General features: G+C 42.8%; 1 long non-coding RNA gene across 1 annotated transcript in view; it reads left to right on the top strand.

Moving 5' to 3' along the window:
• LOC111757735 (uncharacterized) overlaps window positions 1-15,519 on the top strand; it is a 40,371-nt gene extending 24,852 nt beyond the window's left edge. Inside the window, exons 3-4 of the long non-coding RNA XR_010040457.1 lie at window positions 9,843-9,885; window positions 13,758-15,519. This is a non-coding gene — a long non-coding RNA (uncharacterized LOC111757735). The remainder of the gene's footprint in view (window positions 1-9,842; window positions 9,886-13,757) is intronic.
• The last annotated feature ends 200 nt before the right edge of the window (window positions 15,520-15,719 follow it).

The raw sequence follows: 15,719 nt of genomic DNA on the forward strand, positions 1-15,719 counted from the left end.
TCTTACACTGTAACGTCTAGCACAGTGTCTAGTGGGATGTAGGTTTTGCTCTTTGTTTGATTGTTGAATTCCTTTTGTACTTCAGAGAATTATGTCCTGATGAAAACTGATGTTGCTGACTTAATAATATCCTAACACTTAATTTGGATGAGGAAGTTGTGTGAGTAATGCAGATAATTGTCAATAAGAAATAAATACATAGAATGAACTGCTATTGGCAGTGTTGGCAGTGGAATATTAACGTATAGGGCACGAGCCTGGGTTAAGACTCCTGAGTTCCACTGTGGCTTCTGCTAATGCTCAACTAATGGTTCATTCCTTTTGATAAGTAAATGGACACAAATAAACAAGGTCTGACCAAGACAGCTGTCTTAACAGGACAATTTGTGGGGGCCCAAGATATAGCTTAGTGGGTATAAGTGCCTGCCTGGTAAGCACAAGGTCCTGAGTTCAATCCTGGTACAAAAAAAAGAAAGACAATTTGATATTGCTGCAAACCCATATTCTTTAAATATGGGCTTATTATTTATTTAAGGCAGCTTGAGAAGGATAGCGGAGAAGGAATACGATCAGCCTCTTTTCTACGGGTTCGAACAATTTAGCTGTGACCAAGCAGAACATGACCCTGCAGTTAATCATACCTCCAGCCCTCCTTGAAGGCAAATGAGTAAACATCCATTCATTCATTCATCCCTTGTTACTTGAGCAGCCCATTGGGAGCCTCAGCTTCTCACTGCTATCCCAAGTGGTTCCTGAGAGGCTCTGAGGAAGCATGTTCATGTCTATTTTATTATATTTTTGTACAATTGGATTTGGTAAAGAGTATACAGATATCATGCATATTTCATTACAGAATGATGCTTGGAGTCTCATCCTTAATTCAGCTCTTACAGCTGATTCAAAAAGAAGCCTAAAAATTATTCTTCAAATTTGAGATTTTTTACTTAAATTATTTGCAGTGGCCACCGATGGTCACTAAGTTGGTGCTCTATGAGGGTAGTGATTTATGTTATGTTTGTATCCACTTCAACTAGCCCAGTGTAGGCAGACAGTGCTTATGGAAATGACGGCTGGATGATTGGAGGAAGCTATCACTGGGTTACTCCTTCGTTTTCCTCTTGGTTTAGTCTGTGAAGGCACCTTCTGATTACTATCTTTATTATCATACTCTTCAGGATGAGAATGGAACACAAGCTTGTGAAAGGAGGGAGTACCTTGTGATAGTTAACTGAGTGTGTCAGCTTGAGTAAGAAACACCCAACTAAACTGGATCAGCATAGTTTGAGTGTGGCTGAGGGCATTTCCTGAAGATAGAAGACCCACACTACGGCAGCTTGTCACCTGAGTGGTATAAGGGGGGCATGAAGAAGGAAGACTCACTTCTGTTTCTTCACCTTGGATGTCATCTTCAGCCTTCCTGCGCAGGCTCTTCTGCCTCTAGCACAGACCCTTCAACTTTCCACTGAAGACCCTTTGGCCTCCTGATACGGAGTCACATGGGACACTATAGTGAGCTCAGGCCTTCAGTTGGATCCTTTGGATCTCCAGCATGCAGACAGATATTTTGGACTCTTCCACCCACTCTGTGGGTGGCCACTGTAAGCCAATCTTGTAAATTCCTATACATTTGTTTTTCTTACATTAAATCTGTTTCTCAAGTAAGTACTGACTGATACACACCCATAGACAGAGCTGTTCATTTTGTGCTAGCCAATACTACAGGAAGTCAATTTTTCAGGTCCAGCCATTCAAATAACTCTGTTCTTTCTGATGACTTGATCTGCACTGGAATAGATTGCGCTATGGGTGTTAGCCTATTTCCAGCCGTGTTGGCCTCCAGAGTGGCTAATCCTAGTGGAAACTGCACTGCTCATAGCTAGCTTAGTGTAAAGAGTTCTCAATTCATGTTACAACCACGTGAAACCTTGGAGAAGCCACTTTCCCTTCTCAAGTCTCATTTGCTGATTCAGTATGGATCTTATATGTAAGACTGAGGAAAATATAAATGCATGAAACACGGTTTCTGGTTTCTTCAAACACACATTTTATTTGAGGATATTAAAATGCACCTTCTAAACACTGCTGTCCAAGGCAGGAGTTGGGGGCCTGACAGTTGCTCTTTCCTTATTAACTGCACTCCAAGCAAAAAGAATTACCTCCTGCTGCAATAATAAGGGAGGAAATATGAAAGGGAGGACAGTTGAACTTGGGATTAAAGAATGATTACATTTCATTAAGCAGAAAACTGGGGGAAGGCAGTTCAAGGGCAGGGCAGGCACAGAGGTGTGGGGCTGGAAAACATTGCTGGTTTGGTGTGGTTGGACAGGTGGTCTGTGTGAGAGATAAGACCAGAAAGAAACCTGCTTCTTCCATGGCACACAGTAGGCATTTTAACATTTAATGTCTGCACTGAATAAATGAGGAGATAGGGAAGAGAGGTAGAAAGAACTCCAGCGTGGACACCAGGACCTCACATAACACCTCGTTCCCAATACTCTGGACTCCTTTGAACATGTCACAGAAGAGATGCATTATCCTCAGCTGTCACGTGGGGAAATATGATTCATCCCTCTATAGTTCTGAGAATTACCAGGACAAAATGAATAATGCAAAGAATAAGTCTCAGAAAAGAAAACTGCTGTGTCTGACAAGATTGGATAGAATTGGATACAGATTCAAGTGAAGTAAGACACTCTTGGTCACAGTAAGTGTGTAAAGTTATTTTTAGAGTTCTTATTGTATAGTAATATAATTCCTCAGTAGGTAAGAGAGGGTGGGGGAAAAGCCAAGACTCATTACCTGGATCGACCAAAAGTACAGCAAACTCACTGGGGATGTAGCTCAGTGGTGGAGCGCTTGTCTAGCACATTCAATTCCCTGTGTCCAGCCCCAGTACTGAAAAAGAGAAAAGAACATAACAGTGTCATAGATGGGCATACAGCGACAGATAAGTTAGAAATAGCTGTTCAGTATCAAGAGAAAAATAATGAGGCACCTGGAGAGAAGCCAAGAAAGGAAGCCTCTTGGAATCAGGAAACTGAATGGAAGAATCCAGCGAGTCCCAGGAATATAATGAGATGCAAGAGCCTCCTGGTACCCTTCCAGTTCTATATTGTATCCTTGCTGCAGCACTCCTGACCCAGGCACAGGCTACTGATGCAGAGCAGGAAGAGCTCCTTTCTTTGCCAGGGACTTACCTGGAGCCAATCTACTTTGGCAGCTAGCCACCAGGGCAGGGTGGGTGTGCCTTCATGACAGCTTCTTGGACAAGTCTTGCTCTTTTCAGCCAAATTTCCTGAGCTCTTAGATTTCAAAATGAATTTGACCAGAATGACCTCATTCATAATCCCCAACCCATCCTCCTACCACATTTGGTTTGACAGATTCACCTCTGCTGATCCAAATCAAGTTGGATACTTGCTGAGACATCTCATAAGCAGGTCCCAGAGTCTATGGCTTCTTGTGGTGTTTACACTCTGAGGGTAAGAGGAGGCCACTGGGTGGACAGACCCATCAGTGTGGCACTACTATGAAAGCTACAGGGAAGAACAGCAATCTTCTGAAGAGTCTTCCTTGTCTCCTGGTCAGAGTCACCTCCATCTGTTTCCTTAATGACGGGGTGAGCTTGCTCCCTTCAGTGCAGTAAGCTGGAAAATTTGGGCCATTCCCTGTGACTAAAGTGGAGCCTGAAGGGACTCCTCTGTTTCTGTCTCAGAGTTGCTCCCAGACATCTGCTTTCTAAGACAGTGCTGGAGGCTCTTCTTCAAGAGAGCTCACAGGCAGTTGCAGGAAAGGGAATTACTAGTGTCACTGTGGTTTCAGAAAGATGCAGGGTTGCATCTTCCTACACTGTGGGCACCTATTGTATTGGTTGCCTAGGCAGAATGATTAAGGTCCAATTTCAAGTGTCTCTGGGAGATCCTGTGCTTCCTCCTCTAACCTGGGCCACATTATGGAAATGCAGGAGTCACAAGGGAGAAGTCCAGCCATAGAGGAAAGGCACATAACACTACACAATGGACTAGAGCTGTCATTCATTAGGCACTGGCATGATGAGACAATAGCATTGTTCCATGTTAAAAAAAAATAGAGAAAAATGACACTCATCTGGACTGCATGAAAAATTTGAGTGAGAAAGCAACTGCTAGTCCAAAAAAATTTCTCTCCTTGAAATTTGGAGGCATAAATTTTTTGTCATTTCCTTGGCAGCCTGTCAGGATTGGCAGGTTCTCATGATGTGTTTCTACTATCACCAGGTGAATGAATTTTGGAGAACTGTTTGTGGGAGTTGAGCATCTGTCAGTGTTCAACTACAGTAAAATAAAGATAGAGGTTAGACCTGAATTCTTACTCCATATTGTCGAGCACAGAGCACCTGAGTCTTTAGCAAGGCTCACATTTCACAGCAGAGCAGCCACGTGCAGCATCAGCACTGATTAACAATACTCTGGCATGTAGCAAGGAGGTGGGGTTGTTTGGAAACTGAGAAAAGCCCTGTCAAGACAGGCAAGAGTCTGAACCTGGGGGAGGTTAGAGATTTGTATGCTGAGGTATCCAAGAAGACCAAGGTCGAATTAGGTCTCTGAATAACAGGGACAAGGGTGCTCTCACATGACTTCCAAGGACATAAACTAAATAGTTAGGAATGTGTGGATATGTCCCACAGTGGTATAATGCTACATGTTTTCAGTATATGATTTGTCTTTCTGTAATGATATATTTGTAGTAAACATTTATGTACTAAATGACATCATTTTCTTCCAATGTGGGCTAGGATACAAGTTTTTGGAAACACTTTTTTTAAAAAATCATCATTGGTATCTTACAGAATTGGGAGGTATAAAGTAGATCCCCTTAGCTTTGTGGGATATGTTCCGAGATCCACCATGGATGCCTGAAACTGAAGATAGCACCATTTCCTATTACAGTGCTCCAGTAGTCAATCTGATAACTGAGACGGCAGCTCAGAGACTAATGGGAAGGTAGCATATACAGTGTGGATACACTATACATAGGGATAATTCATGTCCTAGAAGAGATGGAATACACAATGCTGTATTTTATCATACTCCTTAGAACCAGAATAATATGGGTTTTAAAATTTATGAATTGCTCATTTCAGGAATTTTCCATTTACTATTTTCAGATCTCAGTTGACCATGGGTAACTAAAACTATGGAAAATAAAACTGGATAAAAGACGACTACTATATACATAAGACATTTCCATTCTGCAAGCAAGAAAACTAAGGAGGATTAATTGGATGTATAAGATTTTAATCCTCTGACCTGTGTCCAATATCATTTTCCTGAAGTGAAATTCAAAAGCAACAGGATAGAAACCAGAAGATTGGGCAAGATTGTTCCTTTGCATATGACTGTTGGGTTAGAAAGGGATTTCTCTTGATTTTTTCCCTTCCAAATAACCCTGACTTACTCTGTTCACTTCTCACTGTATTCCCTCAATACTTTATGGATTTCTTTTCCTTTGGTTTTGTCTCACACATGCTGCTTTGTGATTGTCCTTTTTTTCTAGAAGCTCCCCAGCCCTGGCTCCTGATATGTGTAAGCCAGTATTTCCTAAAGGCAGAGAAGGTTTCCAAACATGGACACTCATGGGGAGAGGCTCCTGTCTTCCCCAACCCCACTCCTTTGGAGAAAGGATGGCTGTTTATCTAACTGAACTCAGGTGACCATCCAGCCACCCGAGGGCAAATCAGCTTGCTCGTCACAGTGAGGAATTTTATCATGGTCTGATCAGATTCACAAAATAGAGTCCCCTGGGGACTTTCAAGTGGCTCATGGATCTGTTTCTTCTCTTTGCTCTGTCACATACTCTTCTTGTCCCTTCTCTTTCTCATGCTTATTTTCTGTAACCTAGTCTGAAAAGCTCAAACATGGAAGAAAATCTTCCACATCTGCCTTGTATATTTTTTCACAGGCTAAAATAAAAACCAAACAGTAAAATATATTGCACAGTCCTGGCATTGCCCTGGAGTGTCTGCACGGGGTGGTGTCATTGCTAACTGATGGAGCTGGATGGTGGGAATATGGTGATGACTGAATGCCTACTAGAAGTTTCAGAGCCCCTTCTCATGAGCTTCCTCATATCATATAGACCAATAATTTGAATCTGTTTGGAGTAACTTCTTGGCCTGGAATTGTCCTCCAAATGCTTTTTTTAAAAAAATGAATTGGCTGTTTTAGCAGAATAGTGTTTTTAATAGCTTGAAAAACGATATCCAGATGCTCAACACAAAGGAGGAGGCCAATTCCCTTTAACTCAGAGCCTGCCACAGTGATCCTTAGCCTGGTCCCTCCCATCTGGACAGTTGCCCTGAGTCCTCTGGGGAGCTCCAACTGGCCCCAGCTCCAAGGAAGGCAGGCAGGCAAACCATCTGGAATGCATCGTCCAGCTTGGCTCCATGCTGCCCAGGCACCCTGACAGCTTTCTGGGTCCTTGTAAGGCTTGGATTTCATCCATCAGCCTTCTCCAGAGACCTCCAGACTTCTCTTTGACTCCTTCCAGAATTTGGATTCCACAGAGGCACAATTAGACCAGCTAGTCACTTCCAAGTTTGGCTGTCCCAGGAAAAGAACCAAGATATACTCTGAGAGACACTTTCCAGCAGCTTTTGGTCCAGGAACAGATAAAGATGTGGAGCATTTTCTGCAAGAACCATTTCCCCATCTCTCTTTATTCCCACTGAACTATCCCAGTCATCCACACAAGCCCTGTTGATTGACATTTATTTGGGAAGGAATTTATCCCAATCAGGTGCTTTGGGGGGTCTTTTAGAAATGGCAACGTGGCTCTCCAAATTATCTCCACACCATGCAGAGTTTCCTTGAGAGAAATAAGAAGATCAAATCCACGAAGAAGGGAAGGGATTGGGAAGAGGTTTGGTATTATCCTCAAATCAAATCTGTAGAAAATGATTGATGTTACCATGGATTTATTGCAATTATTTCTTTAGGGTGACAAACATTTTGTTAGTATGCAGAAAGTACAGATTGGTCCCTTACAAAGTCTGAAGCTCTTCCTTCTACTTTGTTTCTACTCCTAATTGTTTTCCTTTTCCTCGAATTCCTGACTAGGGGAGCAGATTCCAAATTCACTGGATCTAAATGAAAGAGTCTAGTGTGTCTCCTATCGAGCTCATTCTCTCAATTGGCTAGAGTGGAAAAAAATACCAGGTTTACCTAGTGCCATAATTTCAAAGTTTCCTCGTATCTCTTTGCACACCCCTCACCTGGCAATTTCATCAAGGATTCCTCTCTGTGTCACCAGCCCCCTTTAGCTGTGGCTCTCAACTCTGATGATGATCAGCTGGAACTAGCAGATTACAGCCTGAGACCAAGATATAATGCTTGGTCAGGTGCTCAGGCAGCTCAGTAGACCAGAGAGGAGCAGGTTGCCTTTCTGAGCACTATCCTGCTCTCTCAACCTCAAGCTATCACCACATGATAGACAAACATAACAAGACTTGGAGCAGAGAGGGGGGTCACATTGTCCACTGCATTTAAACTGAGCAGGAAGAGTACTCTCACCACTATGTGTAAGAATCTCTTATTGGCTGCCCTATCTCCCCACCAACTTCTGCCCCTTGGGGCACTCCAACCACTCCAACCTTCTCCAGGATCCTCTCTTCCATTTTCCTCATCACCTCCACTATCTACCAATTCTTCAGAACCATTTAGTACTCTGTCTACTTCCAGACCATCACTTTCCCTATCAAAGAAGGCCTGCAGGGCCTTGCTGTCACGGGTCCTGGATTCCCAGAAAGGAAGAACTTTCCCTCAGTAGGATCTCTTTCTGCTAGATCTCACTTGCAGAATGCAGCAATGTGGCAAGGGTGAGATGGAGCTGGGAAACTGGTCAACACAAAAGCTGGCCCTAGAGATGCCAGGGGCAGGCAGACAGGCAGCTTGAGGGCAGGTTTTAGCTTGGTTTCGTATCTGTTGGGACTGAGGTTCCCAATTTGTTGGAGAGAGCGTAGCCCCAAGGAATTCAAAAGGCAGTCAGAGCTCAGGAGCCCTGGGTCACTAGGAGGTAGGCTGTGGACTGCAGGATGTAACCGTCTGCTGTGAGTAGAGGTCAACACTCCATCCCAGGAATGAGGACACCCACAACACACCCATACACACACACACACACACACACACACACACACACACACACACACACGAGTGGATCATGCAGAGCAAAGTTTCAGTATCAGAAGAGGCAGGACAAGGACGTGAAAAACACTAATGTCAAAGTATTTGTGAGTGTGGAAGATAAACAAAGGGTCACAACTCAGGGCCAGTGTGCATACCCAGTGTCACTGCTGAGGCCTCAGATCTCTGGCTCTTTTACCAATGAGGACACTGGTTGAGTCAAAAAGACACAAAGCCTTTAAGAGTGGGCACCTGGCTGTGGGACTATGATCTGATGGTAGGTGAGTGGGCTGGGCTATTTCTGTCTTGAGCAGGCAGGGCCAGTTCTGTTGGACTTGGAAAGGCAGAAGAAACAACATGGACACTGGTACTCATCAGTCATAAAGAAAAACATGTTTATTATTAGAATAGCACCTCCCTGGCATCCTGGCCACAAGCCAGCCTGACGTGGTGGGGGAAAGCACTGGAGAAGGAGTCTTGGAGACTCTGGTCTATTCTGGCTCTAACCAGTAACCTACTGGGAACCTTGGATATGTATTGTCATGAACTACTGGCCTTTGATTTCCTCATTTGTGAAATCAGGAAGTTGGGCTCAATCGGTGGTTTTCAAAATATGGTCCTGAGATTGACAGCATCAGTGTCACCTGACAATTGAAATGTTCTAGTTATTTCTACTATGAGAAAGGCAGATTTCCAGGCCAGACCCAGACCTATTGAATCAGAAACTCTGGGAGTGGAAGCCAGAAATCTGTGCTTTAACAAGCCTGCAGTTGATATCAATGCACAGCAAGGTCTGAGAAGAAATGGGCTAAATAATTTCCAGGTCTTTGTATGGGTCTGTTAGGAGAGATGAAATCAATCTGCCTGTTTCCCTTTCTCTGTCTCTTCATCTCTCTATATGTCTCTGTCTGTCCGTCTGTCTGTCTGCCCCCATACCCCAGAACCTTCCCACAAGCCACACATAAGTTGGCCGGTAAAACCACCAGCCTTCTATTCTGGTAGTTAAAATTCTCCCCTTCCCCCAGCTCTGTCCTCTTTCTCCTCAGCCGTCCCTAATCTCAGAGCCTGCCTCTCTGCAAGAGATGCATTAGTGTTCTAGTCACCAGGTGGCAAATTGTACCATAAATTCTTGTCTCCTCTACCTCCTGCCCAATTAGCCAGGGGTAAGATAGGAAGATTTACTCTTTCCCACAAGCAAGGTCACAACCTGAAGTCGTCATGGAAGCCAGTTTCCATCCCAGCTCTCTGTTGGCTGCTGCAGCGGATTGGCTCATAGGCAGATGGCTCTGCCTGGTAGCAGGGATTTCATAGGCAAGGCAATACAGGGAGGGTAACCCAAAGGGAAGAATAGCTGTGCTAAGCCTGTTGCCTTCTGGTTAAAAAAAATTATAGATCTATTTATAACTTGTCTTGCTCCACAAAGGATTTGAAGCGGCTGCCTTCTTTGTTGGAAAATCCTTGATGCCAATACTTGGCATCTTCTACCATGGAGTTCCTGGCCCAGAGGAAGGGGCCAAGTCTTTCTTGTTCACTCAGATTCTGTCTGTGGAAGACATAATAGGTACTCCAAGCAACCTATTCTAGAATATTCTCCCTTGTTTATCTCCACAGAGAAAATGCAGTCACCATAATCCTGTTTTTGTTTTTAAAAGGTATAACATGGCTTTACATTTTTCCTTACAGGTCACATAAACAAGAGTCACTAGGAAAGGCCCAAAAGCCCAGGGTGAGTACTGATTGTCAAAGATCTTATATAAAAGGAATTCTTCAGTTTTCTGTGGTGATCTATTCCTGCTAGGAAAGTGCCCACTGATCAGTTATCAGTTGGATGAATACTTAGGAGCTGATTTGGGTTGTAGGTGCATTTAAATCAGTTAATACATGTTACATATTTAGAAGAAGGCTGGAACCACAGTAAATGCCAGTGATTAGAGAATTACCTCTCTGTCTCTGTCTCTGTCTCTTTCACTCTGTCTGTCTCTCAGCATAAACATATCCAAGTCCTTATAGCCTCTCCAAGGAGGCTAATGGTAAAGGTTTAGTATTTTCATGCTGTCCTCAGGCCAGTAGGTTAGCAGAGACAGCCACAAACCACACTTTGACATGGGCTGAGCTTCCTTCCTCATACAAGGCATCATGCTTGAGACTGTGGGCCTGCCCTGGACTGCAGACATGGCTGAACCCAGGCACCAGCTGTCCAAGTTTGGGCCCTACTGTGCCCAGCACAGGCACATCAGTGACACTAATCTGCATGCTTGATGTTTACCCCTAACAATCTTTTTGGAATCTGATTATTAAAAAATTTTTGTAAGAAAGAACCAAGAGCAAAGACTATTCAACATAATTCTAGAGAAGAAAAGAGACTTACCAGAGATCAAGATTTGTCATTAATCTATGGAAATTAGAATTGTGCTATTAGTGCTATTATACCAGTGGACTAGAGAACCCTGAAACACACCACACCTATATTATATATACAAGACAGGGAAAGCATAAAAATGGCCAAAGAGGAAGATAGTCCACTCAATAAGTGGAAATGGAAAGTTGGTATAAAAAGATAAAGTGGATTTCTACCATACACCAATTTTTTAAAAAAAGGAAACTTAAAAGTAAAAGGTGCAATTTTAAATCTTCTAAAAGAAGCTACAGAATTCAGAATAGGAAATAATGTCTCAGATAAGTAATAAAAGATACTGGAAAGGAAATGATTCATATACTTCACATTAAAAATTTAAACTTACACTCATCAGAATTCATTATAAAGTCAGTCTGGGAGAAATATTTGCAACATATGTAACTGGCTAAATGTTAGTTTTCAGAAAATAGAAATCAATACGAAAAAGTAAAACACACTAATAAGAAATGGACAAAAATTCATACACAGGCATTCAAAGAACAGGAGACTCGAATAACCAATAAGTAAGCAAAGAGGTACTTAACCAGCCAATAATAAGCAAAAGGAAAATCAAATCTCCAATGAGATACTTTTTTTTTATACCTGTCAGATGGGCAAGAATTTAAGCCTGAAGATAACAAATTGTACCCTCTTGGTGTGAGTACAAAATAACTTGGCATTTCCTGGTAAGGAGAAAAGGGGGCCGGATTTCCACCCAGTTCTGCTACCAGGTATATGCACCAGAAATTTGCTCTATGTATATGAATATGTATGTCTATCTGTATCTAAAAAAAAAAATTTAAACCAGGACATATATAAAAGAATGCTTTGTGTTTCCTGTTCAGACTAACCAACCCAAAACTAGGCCTGGTAGCACATGCCTGTAATCCCAGAACTCAAGAGGCTGAGGCAGGAGGATTGCTGTGAGTTCGAGGCCAGCCTGTACTCTGTCTCAAAACAAAACAAAAACAGAATAACTAACCCAAATATCCATCACCACAGAATTAACAATAAATAAATAAATTTTGATATGTTCAGTGAAATACTGTATAGAAGTAATAACTACAAAGAAGTAACTGCAAAGAAATAATAACTATACACATCATTATGGGTAAATCTCACAAATATGGAGTGAACTAAGTAAGACAAAGAAAGATATTCTGTTGTTTCATCTGCTTAAAAATAAACATCTGGAAAATTAAGGTGATATGGTTTAGTGGCATCAGGTGATAATAAGAAAAAGGTTGAAAAAACACTAGGCTTGGGAAATCCACAGGACTGGTGCAGTATCCTAGAACTAGCAGTCCATTCAGGGAGCTTTACCATTCCAAGGCCTACGGGAGCCCAGGGAGGACACAGCTGTTTGGAGGGTGGCCTGCCTGGAGTCTGGTGGCTCCGTAGGGAAGGCACAGAGGAGCAAAGCCTCAACCTCATTTTCCTTGTCCTTTGTTCTGGCTTTGCTTCGGCAAAACCTCTTAGGGAATCAGGAATCAAGGGAGCCCCAGTGCAATTGGAATGGGTGAGCCTTAGGAGCACAGGGCAGGGTACAAAAGGTTGGAAAATGGATCTAGAGGTGAAAATGGAGATTACACAGCAAAATACATGTGAAGACATCATAAAAGGTAAAAGGGTCACTAGCACACATCTCAGCAGTGCCGTCTCTAGGAACAAGAACAGGGGAGTTGAAATCAGAGACAGATACCTGCGAGCTCCCAAAGTGATAATATTCTCTGCCTTGGGCCTGGGGATATAGCTCAGCGGCACAAGTGCCTGCCTTGCAAATGCGAAGTCATGGGTTCAATTTCTGGTACCAGAATATCCTGTGCCGTAAGCTGGGATGTGGAGTCATGAGTGCTTCTTTTACTTTTTCAAATATGTATGCATAAATTTATATTTCCATGCAGGTATCCATTTCATAGAAAAATTTTAGGAAGTTGACAATGTATTAGGTAGATGAGATAAAATGAGAAGAAGAGCATCCATTGGTTCTGGAGACAAAGGGGGCCTGGAATCTCTGCTTCACCACTAGCTGGCTCAGAGTAAGCAAATAAATTAGCTTCTTTGATGAACCCTGCAGGGGCTTGGGAATCATTGTCCCAATGTCAAGTACTGCTGTATGAACAGGCTCTCTCAGGCTTTGCCCTCATTCGTAAATCAAGATAATACTACCCTTCTCACTGACCAGGCACAGAGCCTGCTTGGCAATTTTGAGGCCCTGAGTTTGAGTTCTGATACAAAAAAAGCCCACAAAAAACAACAAGAAAAAGAACAACAAACAAACAAACAAACAACAACAACCAAACTACCATCCTCATGTGGTCATTAGGATTCACTAAAGTCACGCATAGGGTGTAAACTCACAGGCTACACTAAAATCTTTTCTTCTCTAGCCTTCCTCTCCAAGTCTACGTTCTCTTCCTTACTCTTGTATGAATTCCTGTGAGCTGACCACCCTGGTGTCCTTGACCTCTGGCATTCCCTTCCTTGGTCCTGCACCCAGATATGTGCCTATGCTCTATGTCTTTTCCAGCCTGGTCCTTCCCTTTGTCAGTCTCCTGGCTGAAACTGCACCGCTCCAGGAAGTTCAGCATAGTGTCTCCAGAGCTCCTTACAAACCAGATGCTAACAAAGACGGAAATTACAGTATCAGCACAGAAGCTCTCAACAAATACACTTGGGAACACAACCTCCCCCCCATCCATGAGAGCCATGTTCCAAGACCCAGGGGAGGCCTGAAACTGCAGACAGTGTCAAACTCTCTGTACACTGTTTTTCTCCTGTACATGCATACTGATGACAAAGTTTAATTTATAACGTAAGCTTAGTAAGAGAGTAACAGCAATAATAACAAAATAGAGCCATAATGGTACACTACAATCACAACTATTTAAAAGCATATGAATTGTTTATTTCTGGAATTTTCCATTTAATACTTTCAGACCACAGTTGGCTGCTAGTAAATAAAGCAGCGGGACGCTAAACCACAGATGGGGGCACTGCTGTATTGTTCATCTCATTGAAAAGCTGTTTCGAGCAGGATAATCCTTGCAGGCGATATAACAAGACCCCTGCCTCAGAAAAATAGAATGAAATGAAATCTTTTTCAAACTTAAAACATACAGGTGTGGATTTCTTTGCCAGTCTTTGCAGCCTAGGATTTTTTATGTCTGATTGAGTTCCTTGTCTTTCTTGTATCCTTCCAGTTTCAGTAAGATGGAGCAAGAACACAGTCACTTGAGAAGCCTAAGGTCACAGAGCTTTGCAGCAGACCTGGGTCCAGTGTCTTTATATTTCTCAGCATGGCGCCAAGTGGCATAGTGTCCTATAAATTTAGTTGAATTGCACAGAGCTGCCTGGCTCGGATCCGGAGGAGGCTTGGGATGGGAACAAAGAGGATGAGCAGTGAGATGCGGCGAGCCAAAGAAAACTTGACCCAAACTGTAACACTGCCTCTGGTGGTCATCCCCAGATCAAGAGCAAGACATGGTTTCCTGAACAAATGCTTCAACTAGTGTCTGACTCATTCTGCAACTCAGTCCTTTTCTGGTGTGTGAGATGGGGAGCTGGGGAGCAGGGTCACGGGCTGAGAGAAACCAGCTTTGACTTCTCCGGTCACCCAGTTTCCCTGGCTTCTCCTTTTGTCCAGTCTGTGCTCTGAGGTCAGAATCTAGTCCATAGTTATTTAAAAGTTTTGTCTTGGCCCTGGAATGCTGGCATGCTCTAGTGGAATTAGATTTGCTAAATGCAATTTTCTAGGGCTGTTGAGGCTTCACTAAGAGGTTGGGTAGGTTCCCAGGAGACAGTCAGTAGACATGCATTCATGTATGTGTGTGTGTGTGGGTGTGTGTGTGTTCATGTGTGTACATGGTGTGATCTTTTTCACCGAGACTAAGCAAGCACAGATTGTACAGAGAGTAAGGAAAAGAGCTTACAGGCAAATTTTGGCCCTTGGAGCTTCACGGTGTATACATGCTGCTGCAGACTTTACTGTCTACCATAAATATTGTCTTAGTTCTTCCACAGAGATCAGGATCTCCCAGGGTGCAAGGGAAACTATGCAAGTTCAGCCTACACGTCTGGCTGGACTTGCCCAGGGACAGCACATGGTGAGACCTACTGTTCTCCATCTTCCTGCCTATCCACAGACCCTGATTTAGAAAAGCTACTGCCCAACAGGAAAAAAGGGGCAATGCTGGACGTATTCCTGATTAGTGCTCCCTGTGTCATCTATTTCCTGGTAGTATGATTCAGGTCCTTGAGAGATTTGGACTGGACAGAAGTCATTTGTTTCATAACAGGGACAATTAAAACATGTCTCAGAAGTTCCTAGGACCCTCTAAAGCAGCTTCTCAATTCTAAAGAAGTTCAAACTATATCCCAGAGAGTTCTGTGACTTCCCAAAATCACACAGCCCAATTGGCGGTCTGGCTTATGAAGCATTTTTTTGAAGGACTAAAACGTCCTAAAGTTCACATGAATTTTTACACTAAATAAAGAGCGAATTAACAACTAGCTCCCTGCCAACTAGCTTTGAAGCTTTGTTCAAATTATTTAATCCCCTTTTCCTTCTCCATGAAATGCTGTAAATGATCATTGTGTATCAGGAGTATGCTAAAGGTATGAGGCATTTACCTTGAGAGGTCTCTCAGACATAGTATACAAAGGGTGATCTAAATACACAGTGAATGTTTACACTGTAAAGATTTATCTCTTCCAAAGAGCTTAAAACATCACCCTACAATGATACATGCATACCAATGTCTGTAGCAGCACAATCCATAATAGCTAAACCCTAGAGGCAGCCTGTATAACCCTCAACAGACGATTGGATAAAGGAAATGTGGTATCTGTATATAGGGTAATACTACTTGGCTATAAAAAGGACAAATTTGAGACATTTTAGCAAAATGTATGCACCTGGCAAATGTTATATTGAATGAAATAAATCAGACACACAAGCTTGAATACCATATGGTATCTCTCATTTGAGTACGACAAAGAAACAAAAGAAGGATAGAAGGAGATACGGAAATGGATTGGGTCCAGGGGACCAGGGACAAGGGACAAGGGACAAGGGATGGGGAAATAGAGTGAAGATATGGCAGATATGTACCAGATCCTAAAAACCTCAGGGAATGCGGACATTATTTGCGGACATTATTTGC

The sequence above is a fragment of the Cavia porcellus genome, unplaced genomic scaffold, assembly GCF_034190915.1.
Source record: "Cavia porcellus strain 051 isolate PalLab524CR breed Dunkin Hartley unplaced genomic scaffold, mCavPor4.1 scaffold_1, whole genome shotgun sequence".
NCBI classification, from domain to species: Eukaryota; Metazoa; Chordata; class Mammalia; order Rodentia; family Caviidae; genus Cavia; species Cavia porcellus.